This window comes from Eucyclogobius newberryi, unplaced genomic scaffold, assembly GCF_026437365.1.
Source record: "Eucyclogobius newberryi isolate DKJ021-1_F unplaced genomic scaffold, fEucNew1.0.hap1 SCAF_12, whole genome shotgun sequence".
NCBI lineage: Eukaryota > Metazoa > Chordata > Actinopteri > Gobiiformes > Gobiidae > Eucyclogobius > Eucyclogobius newberryi.
Window position 1 is genome coordinate 11963455 of NW_027315746.1, and position 26800 is coordinate 11990254.

The 26800-nt window shown below is 39.6% G+C and overlaps 1 protein-coding gene across 1 annotated transcript in view; it reads right to left on the reverse strand.

The window, feature by feature from the left end:
* colec12 (collectin sub-family member 12) overlaps nucleotides 1-26800 on the reverse strand; it is a 39188-nt gene that overhangs the window by 8082 nt on the left and 4306 nt on the right. The gene's annotated exons all lie outside the window — the stretch shown is intronic.

The window sequence follows — 26800 nt, forward strand, 5'->3', positions numbered from 1 at the left end:
GAAAACACACATAGTGAAAGTTGGAATGTCACTATGAAACATTTTATTGTGAGTTGAAACAAAGGCTAGAGCAATTCATCTTTCTTTTTTTTTTTTTTCAAGATTGGGATTTGGTCATTTCTAAGTATGAGGCTTGAAGCAGAGTTCAAAGTTCAGACAAAATAAATTTGGATTAATCATTATGAGGAAATGTTTTATTTATATTTGTCATGTTGTCCAGCACTAGTTGAGACATGATTTAGTGATTATTGACATTATAACAATACATGACTTCATTCATAACACTCCACACAGCTGTGCAACCCACTTATGTAATAGATAAATATATATAGATGTATAGATATAAAAACCTGTCCTGTCAAAACTCTCTTTGCACTGTATTTTCTATCCTAAGTGATCCTGTGGATCAAGTTTGTTTAAGACAGTGGTTTTCAAACAGTGTTATGCAGATTCTATTGCAATTCAAATATTTGCTGAAGATGAAGTTGATTTATTCCACATTTTTATCCTCTTTTGGGTTGGTCGTGGTTTAGAACCAGTAAAATAATTGTGTAGTCTTGTATCAGACCCGTTTTAGACCTGTTTTAGACCTGGTTTAGATCTAGTACTCGGAAGGCCAAATATTTTCTCAGGGGGTACTTGGTGTGAACATTTTAAGAATCACTGGTTTGAGTCCAAGTCTATAATAATAATACTAATTTAGCCCTCAGCTCACTTTCTTTGACACTGTAACTGATTTCCAAACCAGTATATGTCTTTAGTTAATACTACGTGACATCTATTATAACAATAAAAGTAAAATATAGCCGCAAGCGGCAATGATCGGCCCTCGCTACGCCGCCGCCACGCCGCAAGAGGAGGGGGCGCTAACGCGCCCCAATTGTCCTTTTATTACGCCTACTGCTGAATCTGTGACGCTGTCACATCTTCTCCCCTTTGTTTTACCATCAAAAAGCAATTTTATTTTGAATTCTTGGCAAAATGTGCGGCTTTGCCGCACAGACACCGTGACTCTTTGAATAAAAATGTGGATAACTTTTGATGGTCCACCACTGAAGATGAGTCTCACCAAATTTCAGGTTAATAGGGCTAACGCCCTGGGAGGAGTTTGTGAAAGTCTAAAGTGTAAACATGTTCTGGCGATTTCCCCATTGGAATAACATGGGAGGTTTTGGTCATCGCTACGGCAACGCCATAACAATTATGACATGGGTCTCACTGACTTTTTTGATGGGGATGCCAAAATTGAGTTGTGTGTCAAATTTCAGATAATTTCGCAAAACTAAACATTCAACCTCCATATAAAATCTGTAGGGGGCGCTGTGGCGCCAAATAAATTTATTTCACTTCAAGTAGGTTTAGGGCAAAGAGTTTAACAACTGATTCTAATTTGACGCAATTCGGACTTTATCTGCGCAAACGGCAGAAATTTTACATATGGGAGATTTCTGAAACTCTAGCTACAGTTTGCGGCTTCGCCGCACAGAGACCGTGAGAGGTATCAATGTAATTTGGATAACTTTTGATGTCCCACTCCTCAGTAGCATTTTCACCAAATTTCAGCTTTTTAGGGCCAACGCCCTGGGAGGAGTTCGTAAAAGTACGACGTTTGGAAAAACTCCGAAGTCATGTTTAGCCATTTTTGAAGCAATATGGCCGACATTTGGTTGGGCAGACGGCGTTGCCGTAATAATATTTTTTACTTCTCTTGTCACCATCTACCTCTGCGCCAAATTTCATGATTCTACGATCAGATTTTTTTTGGGTCATTTCCCATCCCTCAATGCATTTTTGGTACATTTGGGGGCGCTGACGCGCCAATTTTTTTGATTTTAGAAAAGGGAAATAGCCAGAATGTAGAGAGGCACGATTTTTAGAGGTGTGCAAATTTTTGTGACTTTTCGTCAATGTTCACTGGGTGAAAAATGGGGGGGTTGGTCCCGAGAAGAAGAAGAAAGAATATTAAAGCCGCAAGCGGCATCCAACGGCCCTCGCGGGCCGCCGGCCTTCCGACTCTGCGCTTTCGACTTGATAAAGATGGCGCCCTTATTGTGTGTTGAATTAAAAAAGAACTTGACAGACGGCGACACATTGGACATGGCCAATCCAGTGCAAATCAACACAAGTGTCAGTCAAATTTGCTGCTCCGCCGCACAGAGACCGTGACACTTGGAATAAAAATATGGATAACTTTTGATGCCGCGCTTGTGTAGATCATATTCCCAAAGTAAAGCTTGATCGGACTATTGCCCACGGAGGAGTTTGTTAAAGTGTGAAGCATAAATGTGAACATTTCAAAGATTTGGCATTTTCCCATTTGTGACAGTATATTTGCAGCTCCACAGCACAGAGACCGTAGCACTTAAAATCAAAATATGACTAACTTTTGATGCCCCGTTTGTGTAGATGATTTTCCCCAAATATGAGCTTGATCGGGCAATCGCCCTAGGAGGAGTTTGTTAAAGTGTGAAGCGTAAAAATGTGGTCATTTTAGAGATTTCACTGTTTTCCCATTTCTGACATATATTTGCGGGTCCGCCACACAGAGACCGTAGCACTTAGAATCAAAATATGGATACCTTTTGATGCCCCGCTTGTGTAGATGATTTTCCCCAAATATGAGTTTGATCGGACAATCGCCCTAGGAGGAGTTTGTTAAAGTGTGAAGCGTAAAAATGTGGTGATTTGAGCGATTCTGTAATTTTCCCATAAGGATAACATGGGATGTTTCTGTCATCGCTACGGTTACGCCGTACAAAATATGACTTTGGCTCTCATACTTTTATGATCAGGATGGCAAATTAGAATTTTGTTCAAAATATCATGTCATTTGGAAAAACTCTATTGTTTATAGGCCACTCTGAAGGCCAAATAGTCAGAATTCAGGGAAACGTTTGCGGCTCCGTCGCACAGAGACCGTAAAAGTTATCCTTAAAATTTGGATAACTTTAGATGCTCCACTTGTCTAGAGGACGTACACCGATTTAGAAGTTGGTGGGCAAAACGCACTAGGAGGAGTTTGTTAAAGTGTAAAACATAAAAATGTGGTAATTTGAGAGATTTTGCGGTTTTCCCATAGGGATAACATGGGAGGTTTCTGTCATCGCTACGACTACGCCGTAAAAATTAAGGCATTTGTCTCATTGGCTTTTTTGATCGGGATGGCCAAATAGAATTTTGGGTAAAGTTTAGAACATTTTGGTAAAACTAATTTTTGACCTTCAATGTTAATTTAAAGGTCACTCTGTAGGGGGCGCTATCGTGGCCATTTCAATTTTGTCAGCCTAAACTGGTCCAAACTAGAAAGTTTAACAACTGATTCAAATTTGGTCCTAATCGGACTGGTTTTGATCAAATGGGAGCAATTTTTAGATCTGCAATATTCCAAAATAAGTTGTCCAACTTTGCGGCTGCGCCGCACACAGACCGTAAAAGGTATCTCAAAAAATTGGATAACTTTAGATGCCCCACTTGTTCAGAGGACGTACGCCGATTTTGAAGTCGGTGGGCAAAACGCCCTAGGAGGAGTTTGTCAAAGTTTGACGTAAACAAAATGGCTAACTCAGCTTGTTTTCATTTTCAAAGGAAGATGGCGGCCATAGGGTAAGTCTGGGGGCGTGGCCACAATAATATTTTTTTTTGTCCTCACGAGAGGAATACGTGTCCCGAATTTCGTAGCTTTACGCCAAAGTTGACCTCGGGGCGTCTCCCATAGGCGCAATGTATTTTGACTTTTGTCTGTGGCGCTGTCGCGCCATTTTTTAACGAAAAAAAAAATGGCCCAGAAAAATAAAATTTTTCGCCGATTCTGAATTTTGGGCAAAGTTTGGTGAGTTTTTGAGCATGTTCAGGGGGTCAAATTAGAGTTCAAAGCGCTGAAGAAGAACAATAAAAAAAATAAAAATAATAATATTTTTAGCAAAAACAATATAGCCGTTTTCACTATAACAACAAATTATACATCGTTTGAAAGCTCTAAGCCTTCCCGATGCCGCCATGGGGTGGAATCATCATTACGAGCGCTTACGCGCTCGTCACTCCCTATTCCGTCGGGATGCCCCGCCCACTCCCCATAGACTTCCATTGATTTGAGCAGATACAAGCATGGCCCATGCCTGCGGCACGGATTCTCGCGTACGGGACGATGCCAGGAGGGTTTTTGGAGGAATGCAGCGCTTCGCGCTGCTGTTGTCAACAATTATTATACTAATTGTTGACTATTTCTGTCATAGCAGGAGTAAGTATGCATGATCCATGCCTTCGGCATGGGCTAGTTCACTGTACTTGCCAGGGGCGACGGGGTACCAAACATGCGGGCTGCGCCCGCATGTTTGGTCAGACAGTTGCAACGCTGCCTTCGGCAGCGTTGCGGGAGCAATAGGCCCTCCGCCCTGCTGGGGCTCGGGCCTAAATATTCCGATGCGAAAACAATGTTTCCCATTTTTCAAATATCATAAACTATACATTTTCGGAAAGCGCTCGCGCTTTCCTACCTCATGGTGTGGGTCCCTGGTCACTGACGGGTACTTTCGATAATTTTGAGTGGGCTCCGCCCACTTTGTGTTTTTGGCCCTCTATACAGTAATAATGTTCAATTTTTGCATTACATGCTTATATGCACGGAACATGCAAGAGATGGGGAACGTATTCGTGAGCTACTTAGCGCAAATGAGTGCTTTATATGGGGATGACGACCGCGAAGCGGTCGTCATCCCAATGTAAAGTGATCGTTTAGTGCAAACTTTTGCACGGGCTTCGCCCGTTTACAACGGTAATGTTCCATTTTCCTACAACTAATTAGCATGCACGGGGCGTGCATGAGTGGAGGAGTGCGTTAGTGAGTGTTTGGAAGTGGGCGAGCGCTTCGCGCTCGATTTCGTGCGCACTACGTGCGCACTTTCGCAGCCGTGCTTCGCACGGCCTTACGAGACTAATAGGCCTCTTGCCAGCTTGTGGCGCTCGGGCCTAAAAACTATTACTCGTTGTGACTTACTGATAGGATAAACAGAGAGCACGGGCCTTTAACTCAACACTTCCACAAAACAGAGCGCTGCCATGCCAAACATCCTAAACATGCCTTTGTAGGATGAAGGATGTTTGCTTGACTTCATTAGGACCAAGTGCCTCTGGCGGCTCAGTCCCAGGGCAGCTGGGAAATATTCCCATCGCACAATAAAACACATGTTATCTGACCAGGCTCCAGATCAGGCCAAAGCAAGGAATGTAGACCTGAAATACTGCAGACAGAGTAGATGTGTTTAGACTGGGAGAAATGGTCCAGAAATAAAGAAGTCTGTTGTTTAGTGGAAGGATTTTGACCAGGGAAATGCACATTTTTAAAGAGCAAAATGTAATGTAAAAATGTATAATACCGTAAATCAAAAATAATAAAACATGTATTTTATTTGAGACTCTTGAAGCTTTGAAGTGAAGTGTCATTTTTCTACAGGAGAACATGATGGCATAGGATTATATAAAATGTAAAGTCTGATGAGTTTGAACCTTTCCTGAAGTTTTACAATGGTCTGAATCATCAAGGCAAGGCAAGGCAAGGCAAGTTTATTTGTAGAGCACATTTCATACACAAGGCAATTCAAAGTGCTTCACAGCAGGAAAAATGCATTCAAATCACAAAGAAATTACAGAAACAGAAATACAATAAAATTAACTAAATTAAAAATTATCAATCCAACTGATTTTCTAAACTAATAAAATCACAAACAAAAGAGAAGAGTGCAAAGAAAAAATCCTTTCAGTCATATGCGCAGCTAAACAAAACTGTTTTTAGCTTAGATTTGAACATTGTCAGAGTAGAAGCCTGTCTCACATCTTCAGGAAGACTGTTCCAGATTTTAGCTGCATAAAACTGAAACGCAGATTCCCCATGTTTTGTCCTGACTCTGGGCACCAGCAAGAGGCCGGTCCCTGAGGTCCTCAGAGTCCGAGATGGTTCATATGGCACTAACATATCCAAGATGTACTTTGGTGCTAGGCCATGGAGAGACTTGTACACAAGCAGAGCTGCTTTAAAGTCTATTCTCTGAGCCACAGGGAGCCAGTGCAGAGACCTGAGAACAGGACTAATGTGATCATACTTCCTGGTTCTAGTCAGGACCCGAGCAGCAGCGTTCTGGATGTACTGCAGCTGTTTTACAACTCGTTTGGAGAGACCAGTGAGCAGGCCGTTACAGTAGTCTAATCTACTGGAGACAAACGCATGGATAAGTCTCTCTAAATCTGGTTTTGACACTATATTTTTGATTTTGGCAATGTTTTTTAGATGGTAAAAAGCTGCTGATGTTATTGATTTGACGTGGCTATTAAAGTTCAAGTCTGAGTCCATTATTACCCCCAGATTTCTAATTTGGTTTGTAGGTTTTAGAGCGAGACTCTGGAGGTGACCGCTAACACTTTCTCTTTGTTTCTGTGGGCCAAAAACGATTATTTCAGTCTTGTCTGAGTTCAGCTGGAGAAAGTTGTTTTGCATCCACAAACTGATCTGTTGGATGCAGTGACAGAGTGAATCTACTGGTCCATAGTCACCTGCCGATAGTGAAACATAGATCTGAGTGTCGTCTGCATAATTGTGATAGGACACATTTTCACTGCGTATCAACTGACCCAACGGCAGCATGTAGAGGTTGAACAGAAGGGGACCCAGGACTGACCCTTGGGGCACTCCACAGGTCAGGGTCATGTGGTCTGAGACACAGCTACCAATTTCAACAAAGTACTTCCTGTCTTCCAGATAGGACCTTAACCAGTTTAGGGCAGTGCCAGTGATGCCCACCCAGTCCTCTAGTCTCTGTAAGAGGATCCCATGATCGACAGTGTCAAAAGCAGCACTCAGATCTAACAGAATTAAGACTGAGGCTTTGCCCGTGTCAGTGTTCAGGCGGATGTCATTTGTCACCTTGACAAGAGCAGTCTCAATGCTGTGATGAGGTCTAAAACCTGACTGAAAAACATCAAATGAGTTGTTTATTAAGAGCGAGAAAGTTTAGTGTTTGACTAGTGCTACGTAACTCTGGTTTCCCAACTAAAACATGCACATCAGATAAAAATCCTTCAGCTCTGGATTTGTCTTGGATCCAGACTGATTCTCATTGTATATTCTGTCCAGAAGAGCTCAGTCTCCTCCTCCTCGGCTGCAATCAGGCTTGTTTACTTCAGTATGAGAAATGGAGGAGCTCATGGGTCATCCATCATTTAGAACTAAATCAAACTTCTCTCACCTGAGATTAACAGCGTTTTGTGCTTCGCTCATTGATTCTGCAGATATCCACAAAGTTTTTCAGTCTCTTGAGGTATTTGTTATTCATTTTTTCCCTCATAAGCAGCCATATTTGTTTCAATCCACCTGTAAATTCCACCCATCTGAACTCGGGGAGATATAACCGAGGTCTAGACTCACATCTTCATAAAGTATTGGAGAGTATTATTGGCAGGTGAGCAAAAGTACTGACCAAGCCTGGTTCAAGGTCTGGAGATGGGTGTCCAGTGGGTCAAATGCAGAGGACAAATTTCACTATGGGATGGGGACAATGAACTGTATCTTTAAGACCACATTGTATAATTAAATAAACTGTTACTGCGTCTCGAAATAACATTGTATTCTCTATAGTGTTTTATATTTATTATTACTGTGCACCATTGAAACTTGAGCCTTTTCTATAGAAATACATCAACAAGCTAATGCATCTTGGCTTTGATAAACAAACTGATCATAGTCAAACAATTCTGTTGGTTTTAAGGTAGAAAAGCTAATATCCTTGTTCCTTCTACAGCTCAAAAAACATAGTTACCAAAGTGTCCCTATTTGTAGCTTGTTATATGTAATCTATAGCCTCTTTAGTCTCAGTGAGGGGCTGGACCGGCCCAGCAGAGGGGCACACATCTGTCCAAACATGGCGTCTGCTCTGACCACCTCGAAGAGTCCTGGACCAACAGTCTGAGAGAGGACTTAAAGTGACACGGCCCCACAGGTCCAGAGAGCGCCCGCTGCTTTAAGGACAACCACACACTGAGTAAACAAGGCTGTGAGCGGCCGAGGTTTTGGGTCAGGAGCAGAGCAGATGTGAGAGGAGATGGACAAATAACACCAGATGTGGTCAGGACGGTGTGTTCGGGGTCCACGGGGTCAACGGACATCAACAGCAGTGTTTTTCAATCTATTACTGTTGAATGTCTGCGGTGCTTTGTTCTAGTGTCAATTCATGCGTGTTATGCATGTTCTTATACAGTTAATATATAAATAACATTATATTTGAAAGTGAATTTACAGCCCATCAATTAAACAAGAAATTACCTAGGGCTGCAATTAACAATTATTTTGATAATGAATTAATAGTTTTAAACTAATCGATTCGTTATTTACATCACAAAAGGCCTGTGGAAATATGTTTTTTACTTAATTTGACCATGATAAAGCTAAAGAAGTGAGTGATATCGCTTGAGGACATCTTGATTCATCAAAACACATTTTACACACTTCCTGTGTCATTTTAATGTCATTACTGCTTTGTCTGAGTCGTAAAACCTCTTTTCTCTGTGTTAAAGTCCAGCTAAGGATCATTTGATGACCAGTAATCGATTAATGATCCATCAGACATGGGCAGTATATCGCATTATCACTGTATTACTGTATTATTACTGTATTGTGGATGTTGTTTCAAAGATATGAGAACGTGGAATCAATCATTCAATATAACTTCACCTCGCTATATAATAATAGTAGAATAGCTCAAACATAGGTCTCAGTGCAACAGGAGGACGGGTCAGGTAGAGTCATCCAATCATGTGTCAGGGCAGTTTGAGGAGAGTAACCGTGTCATTCACCATGAAAAACTCTCAATGCGGCAAAAATATCTGATTAGAAGACTGTAATCTTTCAAATATAGTGAGATTTATGCATTTAACTGTCCATAAATTGTCAGAAATAGTGGTAGAATATCTGTATGTCCGTATTTGCATGTTGTTTACTTTACAGCGGTCCTATCTTCTATCGGAGCAAATATGCACTCCACGGATCATTATACAGTCGCTTTATATTCTGTGTTGGATGGAAACTGTGTTGACTTGCTTAAAACACAGTTATGGAACTCCACTCTGAATACTTTCTCGGTTCTTTCCATTGGTGATGTGATAATTTAATTTTGGTTTGGACATAGTAACTCTCGCTACTTCCAACTTTGCAACATTTTCCTATGGCTGCTCTAGACCTTTACCTCCCCCGCAGAGCTCTGAATGACAATATATCAGAAGCAGTAACACAGATACTTATTTTAGAGGTATAGTAAAATGTAAAATGCTAAAATGATTTGTGATGGATTTTGAGATCTATATTTACAACAAGGAGTGTTTGTTTCAGATTGTTTTTATTCTAAATTGGATAAGAACTCGAGATACAAACTTTAAGATATAAGGATGTTGTAGTTCAATGCATTTCTCCCAAAATACAAGCAATCTCTGCCTTGTTTTCACACTTCAGTCAATCAGAAAAGGTTTCACGGCAGTAAATATAGAACTGTTATTAATCTTAAAGCAAATAATGCGCTCTCACAGCAGAAATAGAAAGGATCTAGCTCATTAGTGCAGTGTCTGTCATGTTTACGGCTATTTTGGTTGCTTATTGTCTCCAAAAACGCTGGCAGCTGAAAATGTTAAGGGTGAAAGAGTGAAAACACCAGTCTTGTGTAGTGAAAAAAGTCTGGTCAATGTGAACTTGTTGAGGAGTTGGACGGCAGCCAGGAGGGGCCAATCAACAAGCGGGACTGAGGCCAGATACACCTCTTAAGGGAAGTAATGCAGGAATGAGAGCGTGGGGAACTGCACACACATTCTGGAGTAAGTGCTTTAGGCCCGTTTAGGGATATATCCACACAAACACAGCCAAAAGCTGTGAGAATTCCTGGCTGGTTGGCTGTTGAAAAAGTTAAATATTCGCCACAATGTCATGTTCACTGTATGAATAAATATTATCATTCAAAACTCCAGTAAACTCCACTTATCTTCTTCTATATCAGAAGATTGAAGATAAAATGTTAATATTGACTCATTACAGGTGCACAATATCACCTATTCTTAATCATAGAGCCGGATAAAAAGAACCCCTGCACTGTGCAACCTTTCCTGTGATGGGTCCACAATCTGCTAGTCTCCATGGCATGAGGATGTTGCTTGCTTTCCACATTATGGTATTTAACTTAACTTCCATCTTGAGACAAGCATCCGAGGCCAAAAGGGCAACTTACAGGTCTGATCTGTGGAAAGGCAAGTCTGCTTCGATTTAGAACAGTGTTTTACAACAACTTTAATTGAACAAATGCAGAATATATCAGTTTAAGGCCATAGTCCTGCTGCATGTATACATCTGAACACTCACAATACTGTCATATTCATGTGCAATTACTGTCGTGATTCATGTGCAATTACTGTGCAATTCATGTGCAATTACTGTCGTGACACATATTCATGTGCAATTACTGTCGTGATCACATGCAATGGTATTTATTTATTTTATCTTTATTATTTTTCCCCTCCATCTCTTGTCGAGAAATGGGAGGTTTTGTCTATGGGAGTTTTTGTTTATAAGAGATCTTCTACTGAAAGTGTTTTTCAGACTTCCTATAAGTTATCTGTTCTTTTCCTCTGTATCTACCTGCGTTGCATCAATGAAATTTCCCCATGTGTGGACAATAAAGGAATATCTTATCTTATCTTATGATTCCATGGAAATAGAAAGTCTAAAGCACTCTAACAACTATGTTTTATGCTATAAAGCCAAAACATGCACCACAGGTAAAAATCCTTCAGCTACGGACATTCAGACCAAGCGTGGCACAAAGATCTGGAGATGGTCCCGAGTGCTGCAGAGCAGTGACCACGGCCTCTAAGGAGATGCTCCAGCAGCTTGGAAGGATGGGTCGAATGCAGAGGACAAATTTCTCTACAGGGACATTAAAATAATAAATAAAATAAAACAGTTAATTTAAATATGTTATTTGTTTTGGATTGTTTGTGAAAACTGGAAAAGGTCTTACAAAACCAGGCCTATGATTCTAGTGCTTACAAATTGCAGTTTAATGTGAAATATGTTTTAGCACAGAAGAAGTTTGGAGAATATCAGTTTTTATTTGCAATGTAGTTTAACCAAAATAAAAAAAAAAACACTGAAAAACATCAATACAAAATGCTATTCAGGTTTACACTAAATATTTCATCTTTATATAGAGAAAAACAACTCATTCTGCCTGGAGTGTGTGGAGCAGCTGTATTTCATTTGGCCTCAGTCTGAAAACCAAAAGTGATTTTCCTGACTGCCTCGGCTTGTACCTGCCATAGGACAAGCCCCGCCCACTGTGGAAAAACCTCAATGTTAACACAAAGACGTCCTGTTTGTAACTGTTCAAGCTCATACAATGTACTCTTATGTAACTGATCATCTTGCCTATGCTCTCCTATTCATCTTTTGCTCTCACCCCCTTGTAAATGTTACATTATTTTTATAATTTTACTATTCAAGTTATTGTAGTATTTTGAGCTAAACAGTCCCTTGTGGCTCAATAAAGTTCTTAAGTCTAATTCAACACAAAGAGGTTCTCTACAGGGCAGAGCCTTTAATACTCAATATATTATATAAATTACTGGGCGGCTACCACAGGAAGGCTTCATCCATTTAGTGTAAAATGAAAGCTTGGTTTAGAGCCAGAAGTGACTACAGATGTGTGTCTGAAACACATATACTGTGAGCCTGAAACACATACTGTGTGTCTGAAACACACATACTGTGAGTCTGAAACACACATACTGTGAGTCTGAAACACACATACTGTGAGTCTGAAACACACATACTGTGAGTCTGAAACACACATACTGTGAGTCTGAAACACACATAATGTGAGTCTGAAACACACATACTGTGAGTCTGAAACACACATACTGTGTGTCTGAAACACACATACTGTGAGTCTGAAACACACATAATGTGAGTCTGAAACACACATACTGTGAGTCTGAAACACACATAATGTGAGTCTGAAACACACATACTGTGAGTCTGAAACACACATAATGTGTGTCTGAAACACACATAATGTGAGTCTGAAACACACATACTGTGAGTCTGAAACACACATAATGTGTGTCTGAAACACACATAATGTGAGTCTGAAACACACATACTGTGTGTCTGAAACACACATAATGTGAGTCTGAAACACACATACTGTGAGTCTGAAACACACATACTGTGTGTCTGAAACACACATAATGTGAGTCTGAAACACACATACTGTGTGTCTGAAACACACATAATGTGAGTCTGAAACACACATACTGTGAGTCTGAAACACACATACTGTGTGTCTGAAACACACATACTGTGAGTCTGAAACACACATACTGTGAGTCTGAAACACACATACTGTGAGTCTGAAACACACATACTGTGAGTCTGAAACACACATACTGTGAGTCTGAAACACACATACTGTGAGTCTGAAACACACATACTGTGTGTCTGAAACACACATACTGTGAGTCTGAAACACACATAATGTGTGTCTGAAACACACATAATGTGAGTCTGAAACACACATACTGTGAGTCTGAAACACACATAATGTGTGTCTGAAACACACATAATGTGAGTCTGAAACACACATACTGTGTGTCTGAAACACACATAATGTGAGTCTGAAACACACATACTGTGAGTCTGAAACACACATACTGTGTGTCTGAAACACACATAATGTGAGTCTGAAACACACATACTGTGTGTCTGAAACACACATAATGTGAGTCTGAAACACACATACTGTGAGTCTGAAACACACATACTGTGTGTCTGAAACACACATACTGTGAGTCTGAAACACACATACTGTGAGTCTGAAACACACATACTGTGAGTCTGAAACACACATACTGTGAGTCTGAAACACACATACTGTGAGTCTGAAACACACATAATGTGAGTCTGAAACACACATAGTGTGAGTCTGAAACACACATACTGTGAGTCTGAAACACACATAATGTGAGTCTGAAACACACATAGTGTGAGTCTGAAACACACATACTGTGTGTCTGAAACACACATCCGTGGACAGGCCCAGTGCCAGTAGTCGTGCTGGTTTTAGGTCCACTGGGAGCAAACATCATATTTCTCTCTTTCAACACAGCTTTAGATTGTCAGTTTCGGCCTGTGAAGCTACAAATTGTGGTTTGGTCCTTTATCATGAAACACGTCCACACAAAGAAAACATTCAAACATTTTGTGCAAACTCCCACATATTCTTTGCAATATTTCAAATGAATCCTGATTCTGGGGCACAATCAAAGGTTTGAAACTCACGGCACAATAAACAGTATTGAAGAAGATGTTTCTACTGGCAGTTGAAACTACTTGAAAAAAACCCTCAATTTTGGTCAGAAAATTAGCAACTGTAATTATGTACTTCATGCATAATATACAAAGAATGTAAATATATCAAAGACTTTGTGAATAAAACATTTGAAGAGTTAGTCAACGGGTTATATAGGCCATATTTGTCATCTGATTTTCTGTTTAAAATATAAGCTCATGTTCTCATGTTACACCCTTGACTAGTATCAAAACGAATTAATGATTTGCATTGATATTGTTGAACATATTATGTATTAAGTATTATGGCCACATGGTGAAATTACAGAAAGTGTAAAAGTACATCATATTGTAAAAAATAATGACTATAATAGGCAGATGGTAGAATTGTTTAACTAACACAGAGAGTAGCTGAGTAGAGTAGTGTTGAACTTGTATTAGGATTGAAACCTTTTCTTTATGCTCCTGATCACATGACTGCGCTGACCCGAGGGCGCGTGTGCCTTTGGGGTCGACGTGTCCCCCTCGGCCCCTGGAGAATCCCCTGCATTAACCACCACCGACAGGAATGTTAACAAGTAAACACAGCGAGGGGAGGAAGTGACCGCTGAAACAAATTACCTCGACGTTAGAGCCGTGGCATCGCTGAGCGGGCCCTGCATACCGCTGCGTACCGCTGCGTACCGCTGCAAACAGGTTTATGGCACTTTAAGTCAGGTCGGGGGCCACGGCAACATCTGGGTCTAGTTACAGGGGGGGCCGATTCGAGCCAAACATTTGATACGTCGCCCCGTTCATGTCAACATCGGGGCTACAACCAACAAAGATCAGAGTTTTAACACAGTCAACAGGTTTGAGAGAACATCTGAGGGGCACCAACTTCCTGCTTATCATTAAAACAACAGAACAAGTTTATGGAAAATCGTATGAAAAAGAGCAGACAGTGCGCAGTAATTTGGAGCAAGATGATATGTCCTCATTATGAATGGACAGGAGAAGCTGAGTGCGCCAAAACACACAAATATTTGAAGTTCAAGGTCATTATTGACATAAGGTCACGTGGCGTTGTTGGAGACTCGGCATCAGCGTCTGCAACTCACTGGACTGTGAGCTGTAAAAACCACTAAATGTCTGAAGAAGCAACATTTTTCTAGTCATTATCTGGAACGTAAAGCATAATAGACCAACTTGTACTGGCTGTTAGTAATTAGAAAGCTGTTTTTTTAGCTTTAATTTGGAGAAACTGAAGCAGTTCTTGGGTAAAGATTTGCAGACACTATTAAATGTAAGTTACTTTACTAGACTACAACTAATTAGCTTCTTTTTAAACAGGCAATAGAGACATGTCAACAAAGTATTACAACTCCTAATTTATAAGAGAAGACAAAAAGTGTTTGGGTGCAACTAAAGTTATAGCAGGAGGAAGAGATGTAAATCTAACTCGGTCTAATCTCTCACAAACCTTTGGTACATCGCTAGTATTTGTATATATTTCCAGGTGCAGCTTTAGAACAATGGATTTGCAATGGATAAAGTATGATGATGGAGTCAGCTTAACGTCATCAAAAGTGCTGCTTTTACAATATACCGTATTTTTCGGGTTATACAGCGCTCCGGATAAAAGCCACGCCAACAAACTTTACGAAGAAAATAGAACTTGTACATATACAATGAGCCACAGGTGCCCACGTTGTAACATGACATATTTACTCATAAATAAACGCGGTTGTGATGCGTCTTTTGAACTGGGGGTCTCGCTGCAGGTCTAATTAAGACTAATTTCTCTGTGAATATGAGTCTGATCGTAATAAAAAACGTATTTTGAAGCTTAAGATATAGAAAACGACTCCTGAATGCAATTATTTCACAAAATAAAGATTCTGAATGGACTTAATGCCAGTACAAACTATACTTACATTTCCTAAGTAATTCAAACATAACAAGCCTTCTACAATTTACAACGTTGTATATCGAATTGCACCTCATATTGCTCGGCTTTTATGAAACACATTGTGCGCATTAAAATCTCGAAGTACATTGAGGAATAATATAGAGTGAATAATGTGGAACTTTTAAAACAGTTTTTAATGGCCGCTCTTTACACATGGATGTAAAAGCGCGTGCCGTAAACTTTATTGTGCTGAGAACATGAAACCTGCTGGCCCCAGCTCTTTAAACGCCGGCATGAAGAATGAGCTCATTTTATGTACAAATGTAAAACTGCGCCATGTAAACTAAAGCCATGGGATGATCCAGGCCGTCTCTGTAAAAAAAAGAACTGCTTTCAGAGGTCAAGTGAAAGGTTAACAGCACTGGAGGCAACTCAAAAACCAAAGCATTCTACTCAAGTCAGGTTAAGTACTCAAAATATATACTCACAGATCCGCAACAGCCGATAACACTGATAAATCACTTCTCTTCTACTACTCACACTTGTTTTGCAGCTATTGTAACCGTAATGGTGTTAATACTGCAGCTACCACTATTATTACTGTTATATTTTCATGCTACTGCAATCTAGAGTCCACTCGAGATCAAATAGCAATCAAGTCATAGATTGCTGGATGTAAAAGTTAAATTATGTTTATGTATTTAGTCTTATTTCAGTGGGAAACTTGTCTGCACTGTGTTTGATCCGTCCTTCAATGTTGTAGGGCTCAGATCTTACAATATACAGTAGGTTCATTGGAGCTGGATTGTGCCGGGCTGTAGTTGGATAAAGAAATCAAAGTCTTGCACAAATACAACCATGTTTACTAGACTGAAAACTTAGTAAACTGTGTCTTCGTCACAGGCTGTTCACTTCCAAAACTCCAGCTTTTGCTTTCTCTTCTCTATTTTTTAATCTGCCTGTATAATCTTAATTAATACTTGTAATAATAATTGTGGCTGTAAATTTGTGTACATATTAAGCCTATTTTTTTATTCTTATGTTTTATATTATAGCTTATTGTTATTTTTTATCCCATAGTAGATTTAAATAGTTTCTCTATTGACCTATTCATTGTTCATTGTTTTATGTTGCACCAAATCACCAAGACATGTTCCAATGTTTGTGATTTTTGTTCATTGACAATGGCAATAATCCCCTTTATGATTCTGATTCTGATTCTGAATAAAAAGGCTATTCGACCAATCATAAATGTCGTTGACTAAGACACCATTGGCTGATTCATCGACTAAAGGCCCTCTCTTCCGGGACTCAAACCTTGAAACTTCTCTTCCCTTTTTAAAGAAACCATTTGACACGCTTCATTTTTGGAAGTGGCTAACGGCCTACACCTACTGTGACCACTTCTGGACACAGTTTTGAACATTTACCCAAAATAATCTCAGTACAATCGGATAGTTTTGAATAAAAACGATAATTAAAAAAATAATACGAGAACATAGACACAAATAAACAGGAGATGTTTTGTCTTGGACCGTTTTAAAACACAATAAAGGCACAATTTGAAGGCTGAACTGTGGTCTTCTGCAGACCCGTGGACTGTTAAGCGTCTCCGGTGGTGTTGGCGTGGTCCTGAACGCTGGGTGGCCCACCTGAAACACTTAGGCCGGAATCAGCAGCAGTCATCGCCCAATGCTCTGAATACCACACACTCTGAGCAGATACAACCACAGACGGACCCAACTCACTGACCGTGTCCGCTTGTGGAGCAACGAGCGACCACAGGCTAGAGGCCATTTTATGCTCACTTTACAAACAGAAATAGATTCGACCATAAAAACTGTGCACTTTTGTGGAATTATCTTAACCTCCCCTGTAGAGCTGCAACGATTTATCAGAATAATTGTGATTAATGAACAATCGGTGACTATTTTAATAATCGTTAGTCATCATCTGGACAATACAGACTCAAAAATATGTTTTATATCAAGGACAGCTGCAGAATGTCCAAATAAAAATAATAATTTGTGATTATACTTCAATATTCTCAATCTAGAAGCATTCAGTCATATCTATACCTTCACCTGGTTGATAATGTATTAAACAAATCTCATTGTGCTATAGAAATAATCGTTTGACGAATGGGAACAAACTCTTTGCTGACTAGTTCATAATAAGACAGTTTATTTATAATGTTTAGGCGCCTTTCAAAGCCCCAAAGGACACTGTACAGGACAGTTCAAAACATTAAAACAACAGAATAAAACATACAATACAAACTGGATGATGGTGAAAGAGTGACTGATTATGAGGTGTGGAATGGTCTGAACGTAGGTTTTGGACTTTTGATACTGACAGTGCAAACGATTGTAGATATAAGACGGTCAAATACAGTGTTTTATCATCATGTTATATTTGGCAGTGAGTAAAATAAACATCTGTTTCAGCCGACTCCCCCATGATAATGATGTTCAGTCTGTGTTTTACTGCGTCTTTGATTCCTCGTTTATAATATCAATCCCTGAACATTACTTTTCCCATAATGTTGTGTTAATCATTTCCTACCGTCGCACAAAAAACAACGTTATAAGAAAAGCACGGGTAAATGTTTATAGCTTTTTTGGCACCAGTTTTTGATAAAAATGTTTTCCTTGCTCAGTTGTAACTTTAATAAAATTAGAAAACAGAACACATCATGGTCCTGGGTGTCCTTCAGTTCTTCTAGTTCAGGGGTGTCCAAACTTTTTTCACTGAGGGCCGCATTTTGAAACTTATACGGAGCAGAGGGCCACAGACAACCTGACAATGTCAAATTTGTCGAATGCCAAAGTGAATCTATAGAAATTTTGCATTTGACATAGTTTTGATGAGCCTCTACACCTTTCATAAGACTTGGAACACTAATATTAGGCTGGTATAACCAATTTTAAAGTAAAAATAACAACTTTTTGTTGTTTGGAGCAAGTTAGCAGGAAGCCTGAGGGACAACAAAAACTTGTCTGAGGGCCGCATTTGGCCCCCGGGCCGTAGTTTGGACATGCCTGTTCTAGTTGCTCAATTCTCTGTCTTAAGTTTGTTTCCACTACAGATTTCTTTTGCTTACAGATGTTGGCCCGTAATCCCACGACTGACCGTAACTGGACATCTGTAACACTTCAGACACTTCTGCGGAAAACGTCTTCATCACAACACGTTTTTCAGTAAGTCCTAAAAAACGCGACTTGCGAAAGCTTAAAAACCACGCTGACAAAAAAAAAAAAAAAAGGTCCTGAGTTGCCCTGGTTTAAGGCCAATAAAATCACAGCCAAGTCCACAACCGCAGCTCCAGCAGCACGAAGAATAATAGAGATTTTTCATTTCTGCAATTTTTCACTGGGAGGAAGCTCGGAGGTTGATGTTGGCCTGAAGTCTGAGGCGAGAAGACTTTTTTTATTTAAGGATGGGGGGGGGGTAAATTTGATGTAACACTGATGCGGAGCGGCCATATGCAAAGCGTCTTGACTGATCCTGTCTGAGCCGCTGACATTAAATACTCCCAGCTCTTTGGAAAGTGTTGTTCTTGAGACAAAGACAAAACCTGCAGCAAAAGGAGAGATTCATAAACAAGTCTATTATGGGATGGCGCAGAAGACACACAGACGCTGTCCCAGGGCAACGTAAAACTACTGTCATTGTTTATTTCACTATCAAATACAAAAAGGGGTTTGGACTGGAAAATATATCGCAATCCAATCGAAATTGCAACATGAACTGGTGCAAACGTGTTCTGAAATGCATAAGATTCTTCATATTTCCCTTGATTATTGCTGCTATAAGCATGTTTAAAAATTTTAAACATGCTTATAGCAGCAATAATCAAGGGAAATATGTGCACCTAATCTACATTTGCAACATAAATAGCACATTTAAACACTTGTGCAATACTTGTGCGTGAACTAAAACAACCAAAACCGTGTAGCTGTATTTGTATTTTTTTTCTAGACAATTTAGTGTAATTTACAACAAAAATAATAGTAGTTTCGCTATGTTATTATTATATGGGGTGTTGTACTAATTCTGATAAAGCTCAAGATCATTCTAAAAATGTTCAGGAAAGGTGAAATTTTGCACTGTGTGTGTGATTATTATTATATTTTTTGTATTGGTGCTTGTTTAAATGAATCTAGTTTCAATACTAGTTTTAGTATCAATTAGTATCTGATTTTCCACGCTCTAAATACTTCTAAAACCCCATGACCATTTCACAATTCCACAGAATCCAACGCACGCTCAGTGGAATTATGACTAAAGTTGTTGGTGCGAGGAAAACACAGACTTCCAGAAACCGCCTCGAACTTGTTCAAATCTCCTCTCTGAGCACAGATCGCCTTCTGACAGAACTGACGCGTAAAGTTCAGAGTTAATGGACCACGTCAAGTTGTCTTTTTAAAAATCACAAACTAAACATCAAAATTCACATGCGAAACAATTTTGCTGTTGTGTTACTTTCAAATGGCGGTTGACAGCCAGGAAAAGGTGCATTTACCGCCACATTACTGTAGTGGTACCTCTTCAAAGCATGTGTTTTACTCCATACTGTAAAAAACAAATCAAAAACGGGGAGAGAAAGAAAAAGACAAAGAAAGAGAGAGAGAACGAGACAGAGAAAGAGAGATAAATCATTTTGTACATACGAATCCTTTATAAATGAGAGCCCGGAACTGTAACTTGGCCTGTAGCTTGTTTCCATGGAGATACTGTGGAACATTCCAGGCAAAGCAGTAACACATGTACATCGCGTAAACAAATGCACATCATAACTGCGATGGAAAACACAGTGCAAGTTGACAATGACATTTTCTTTGCAATTATAGTCAATGGATTTTCATGCAGATGTTTCGTTGGGTTTTACATTCCGTCCCAGGAGTGATCATCTTTATTTATCCAGGCTTGGGACTGAAATAAGTAGACTAATGCACTAATTTGGACCCCTGACGCCTGTGCAAATCCTTTACACGCTTTCCCATCGTATTAAACAGTGACTTGTTGCATAATGTGTTATTCCAGTGTCTAAATCTCCTCTACACCTTCATAATGACATGTTTCAAGAGCTCTGACTGGAAATGTAGCGCTTTCTGTAAACCGCCCGAGCCTGCCACAGCTTCTGTCCAGATGCAGTGACAGAACAGCAACGTTCAGCAATTCTACTTTATTTACAACTGCCAGTAAGTCACTCCGGCTTTACATGGGACGATCGGGAGGGATTAGCTACTAAACCTTTACTTTTTGAGGGACTAAATTTGTTCTGAGAAATAACGTCTTGTGAAAGCTGCTACAAAAAGAGCTGCTGGTATTTTCAGTCGAATGATTAAAGTTTATGCGTGAATTTTGTCATTGAAGATTAGATCACATGGATATTGCATGGGTGGTAATGTAGTAATATAGGGTAAAGTAGTACATTATTGGATCTGGAGACAGCGTCGTAGAGAATGTGACTGTGATTCCCCAAAATGAGTAAGTGCCAAATGTCCAAATTAAATCAGCACTCGCCCCGATAGGTGAAAACAGGAATTTTCTGCGCACTCGAGCCTGAACAATACAGGATTCACTCAAAATACAGCTTGGATTAAGTGAACTGCGAGGTAACACTGTTGTAACAATGCTAAAAGCTCAGATAAACTCCCTTTAATGAACAGGTGGATGCGCTGTCCCAAATGAGAAGCCACAATGAACATTTTAACTGCACTGAAATGCCAAGAACCTCACTTTCCTGCGCACGTTTCCCCTTCATCCGAGTAAAACCTTGTTAGTTTCTCCTCTAACCCTCGTGCGCATGTTTCAGTTCACGTTGACAGAGTTATGCGAAGGGTTAAACTGTTCTTCTCTCAAAAGACGGACCCAGAGTTGACCCGCGGCTGTCCCCCCCCCCCCCCCCCCCCCTCCGAACGACTCCATCCCAAATCCTCACGGCGGGACATGCTTTGCTCTGGGGACCCCCCGCTATTGGTCAAACGAGGACCGACCCGCCGTTCCGTCACAAAATAAACGCGACTCCTTTAGGCCTCGAAAACACGTAACCGACGAAGCAATTTATGAATCCCGAAGCCTGTAATCTCCCTCTCCCCTTTTATTAAAAACATGGACGCAGTCGTTCCTCACGATGAGTGCGCGGCAGTAACTGGAAGCATGCGCGGCGCCCCGGAGCGGGTTGTAAGTAAGTACCAGGCATTCACCGCGCATTCTTCACCGCTAATAAAGACGGCGTAAATTAAAACCACTCGCTGTTTAGCTCCCAAAAATAAGTCGGGTGAAGAATGTGATTCCTCAGCTCAAAACTGAACTGTTGACAAATGTTTCTCACGGAGCGGATTGAGATGAAAGAAAGTGAAGGAGAAACGCTCTTTGCTCTTATTATGTTCGTAAGTGAGATCACGTTTGATAAAAGGGTGAAATATCTTGCAAGACCTGGTTTATTGGTTGCATTGATTGTCATTACAACGTTTAGTTATGAAAATGTGGTCAATAGATGAACAATGCGCTGCAGACTGTTTTTGACGTTGCCGTGAATCTCAATTTTAGAACTTGTGACTTGTGTTTGGGCCTCAAAACTCCTGACATGGACACAGTAAATGGATACTTTTGGATTGTACTTTTGACGGCAGGAAAAAAGGCAGTCAGAAAGAAATGGAGGATGCAAACATCACCAACGATCGAGGACTGGACTGACATAGTAACTGAAAAATTACGTTCAGACTTAATTTGAAAACGGACAAATTTGACCAACTTTAAATGTCTTTTCTTTGACTTAAATGTGCCATGATTTTGTTTATTTTGATGCCTGTTTTTAGAAAGAAATCGAAAGACATATGAATTGCTAAACTAAGACAAGAATCATCTGCATTTCAAAACAAAAACAGGTCTAAACTAGAGGGTCAAAAAAAGAAGAAGAAAATGCTGTCAATAAATCAAAGTCATATGAGGTGAACTTATCAGATTTTTTGGGCTTTTTGACGAGTTCTGTCACTGAACACTTCATCGATGACAATTTTGATCTTTAGAAACATAAAGCAAACTCAAAACTATTGAAGAGAAGCAGGAAGTTCTCAATGAATCCACAAAGAACTGTCATTTGTCTCTTTACTGACCTCTTGTGGCCAAAGTATTGATTGTTCTGGATAAAATGTCTTCCTGTTTTGATTCAAGACAGACTTTTAATCATTACTATGGATCGGCTCGATACGTTTCGATGAACTGCCCAGCACTAATTGAGATGTCATCACTTTATTGATTCAAGAAATGGCATCGTTTGAAGTTACAAGTCAGCTCTGTGGAAAGGCGAGTCCACATGCTTTTTAAGGCAATTTCTTGAGCAATAAAACACCTGTAATTGAATGGTAATTGAATTGAAAGGTAAATAACAAGTTTGATGCCATACTGTGGAATTTTCCAGGCAAAACAATAGCATCTCCATGGAGACAAGCTCCCCACCAGAAAAGTGACATAGTGCACCTTTAAGAAGTCACAATTTCAGACACAACAACACAAAAACCTACAGGTACGTCTTAGTGTATTGCTCAAATCTCCTCACATTCTTATCAAATGTAATAATTGTGACAATATGCATGTTCTTAAGACAAATCAGATGAAGAAACATGTAGTTTTCAGTGTGATCGGTGCGTTCATTGTTCCTGGTTAAACCCAAATAGTCCCTCCCACCCACGCTATTTCTGTCACTACAGCGCCTTTGTGTAAACAGCACAGATTTGCGCTGGATAAACTTTCCGTGGACGCACAGGAAGTGGCTCAGCGTTTTGTACGGTTCGGAGGGACGCGCAGAGGGATAACCGAGCCCTTATGGAAAGCAGATGTCAGAAACGGTACGAGACCCCATTCCTCTGCGCGAAGAAAAGTCCAGACAACACCAACTGGAGCGTAGAACGCACGTCAGAACTTCAGCGGGGTGAGGGACGGAGGTGGACCAGCTGAGATGAAAAGACAAGCTTAATGGAGACAGCAGGATTTGGAGACGTATTGCCCCGATAATGGAGTGAAAAGACGGATCTGATCGTTACAGAAATTAACAAACGCAAGATGTAAAGTTCAGCGTGAGTTCAGACGGTGGTTTGAATCCAGTTGTTTGAAATCAAGCCCACGTGCAACATGAAATCTGCAGACATTGGGGTTTTAATATGAAATAATAGCTGCAAAGAAGACTCTAACTTCACACTGACTATGATTATTGTGAGAAGAAACATCGATTATGCATGATTATAATGGCCAAACAGTTAAATACCTCATTTCCTCTCGTTTAAATTGCCTTTTAGATCACAATTCTTCTAGTATGTGACCAGCTTCATGAAAGCAAACCTACTGAATGGTAAAGTCACGTTAATAAGTTAATAAAACACTCAAATATTGAACTGAAATGACTTATTTTTGCTCAATGAATTGCACTACAAAAAAACACAACCGTTGCCTTCTCGTAAACACACTACTTTCCTTATCAAATACTAAAACAATCTTCACTGGCTAAGACTAAAAGCAAGTTGTAAAAACGCACAAAGTGATTTACAGTTTGTCCCCCTACGTCTCTTTGGTGATATCGTTGGACGCGGACAGTTCCATCACAGCTCATAAAGCAAACGAGGGGCCGCTGTGAACAGAGGAACCTGATCTGAGGGCCCACCAGTCGAGACCACCACCGACACATCAGCCATAAGTGAGGGAACCAGCCAGAGACAAGGAGGAAGGTCACGTTAATAAGTTAATAAAACACTCAAATATTGAACTGAAATGACTTATTTTTGCTTCTAAAATGGTCAAAATTATTCTTTTTTTTGTTCATATGACGATTATATTGACCTAAATAATCCTAATTATCAATGACTGAATAAGATTGATAACCCACTCCTGACTCATAAGCAACATAATAAACTTAATTTAGCTTTTTAATGTTGAACAACAGATTCAGGAGGGTCAAAATTCTGAAATGGAGGCGACCGGTGGCTAAAGTGAAGTAAAACATGACACATTATTAAAGATTTACTAACGACAGGACGAAATGCTCATGGTTTTAAGTCTTTATAACTAAAATAAGCAACAATATTCCATTTCTAAGGTTAGTTTGTATGCGGTTTATCGATAATCGTGAGCATTCATAACCAAAATATAGCAATCGTGACCATTTTAGAAGTCAAATGAAGTGTTTTTAGTTCAATTTATCGTCCAAAAAATAGACCTTAATGTAAAGAACTGTTTTATCTGGAGGTTTTTGTCAAATTGTATTTAATTTTGTCTTTCAGGAAGTTAAATTTGGCAAAGTTGGTCACAAACTTAAGGAACAGTAACATGTCAGATCACGGAATGAAAGAAGACAAAGGATTTTACTGTTGCTTTGTTGTTAAAAATTGTGATGTTTTTTCTCACAAAAATCGTTACAGTAAAATATTGTGACAAGATGTAGAAAACAAGGACTTTCAGCATAATTTCAAACACCATAATATACAGGACACTACTTACAAGTAACACATACTTTAATCCACTTGTTTAAGGTTTATCTAGACTCCATGTGCAATCTATGTGCCGTCGTGACACATATTCATGTGCAATTACTGTCGTGATCACATGCAATGGTATTCATGTATTTATTTATTTATTTATTTGTCTATGGGAGTTTTTATTTATTTATAGGAGATCTCCTACTGAAAGTGTTTTTCAGACTTCCTATAAGTGATCTGTTCTTCTGTATCTACCTCTGTATCTACCTGCGTTGCACCAATGAAATTTCCCCATGTGGGACAATAAAGGAATATCTTATCTTCTCTTAAGAACATCTAAAAAAAAAAAACTATTACTAAAATACAAGAGCTAGTACCAGGGCTGCAACGCGTATTCAACTAATCTAAAAAACAGACGTATTTGTATTTTGATCATCATAATCTGGACTCTAAACACTCTCGTAGACACTGCAGGTCAGATCTGGTTCCTGGCTCTGATTGTGTCATGACTAAATCTGACTTGGATCTGATTTTATGCAAAGCGACTGCCGTCCGAACAGACAAGTCACATTAATCTGACTTCTAATGCGCCGAAACGCTTCAGGTGTTGCAGTTTTTTCATTGGAAAAGACGAGAAATGAACAGATTAAACTTTCAAACGCCGCCAGACAACAGCAGCAAAGACAGAACGTGCAAAAAAAGTGACGTTTTAAATTGGTTATGTAAAATGTGACAACTTGTGCCTATTCAAGATTAAAACATGACTATGATGACTATATGGCTATATGGTGCTTCCTCATCATAGTCTCATGATGTAAAAACAGCACAATTTCTGGTTTTGTCCTGTTTCTCCACATCAGACACTTAAAAACTGATAATTTGAATCACATTTTAAATGTATATGAACTGCCTCGCCCAAAGAAATCTGAATTAAGCATCAAGACCTGCAGCGTGAAGCCCTCAATCACCACATTTCAAGTTTTATTTGATTAAAAATGTACTTTAAATGTCTCAATGTACAATGGAAATAATTGCTTGACAAGTCGACTAATTGGAAAAATAACTGTGGACTAATCGACTACTAAAATAATTGTTGATGACATAAACGCCCATTTTAATAGGCAAACGTGGCTGAATAGCATTAGTTCTTTGCTGGTGATAAAAGTGTCTTGCCCATGGACACAACCCCAGAATGCAATGGCAGAAATAGATATTGTAAAACCTTTGAGATTGTACTGTTTAAATAAATGTTAGTATGAGTCTTGTAGCGCTCGGGATGGTTGATATTGACAAAAATGTATACCTCGAAAGTGACATTTAGACAGTATTTTAACAATGGATGAGGCATGTGCTCAAATGTGTCTGTTAGTGTCCTGGTTTGAGGTTCAAATCCAGCTCAAAATAACAAAGGACGATACAATTAACCACAAAAAGGCAAAAATATCACTTTATATCCCTGTTTGGGCGATTACACTTGACGTTTTTGTCTCTTTCTGAGGTCATTTTGATTTGTTTCCATTACAAACGATACACTCGATATTGAAATTTTGTAGAAACATTACAAAAACATTACAAAAACATACATTTTTCTATATTTCTCCCACCTCATAATGATTTCACCCCTTGATGCAATTAAAACAATGTCACGCGGCCTTCGTTTCAACATCAAAAATGCACATCCAGCCGTCTGACAGTTGCAGCAGTATTTTTTGGTCCTTGTTAAATTGAAAACTGAGAAGACTTTCCAGTGAATGCAGGTTTTTCATGTGTTTGCTTGTCTGCCGAGGTGGAAATGACTGCGGTCTGCCGAGGTGGGAAAGAAATGAGTCCATACAAGACTTCTGGTGGCACAGAACAGCAGGAGAGTCGCCGCGGCCGGTGTAAAAGTCCTACTTGTTGTACTTGGGACCTTCGCTGGAACATACTTCTGTTTTAGTCGTACTTTTGCAGTTTAAATCCTCAGTTTTAATCCGTTCATAGTGTTATTTTAGCTTTTCTGGTTTAGTACAGATTTCACATTTGTCCATGGTTTGCTCTCAGTTGATAATAACAACGACTTGAGTT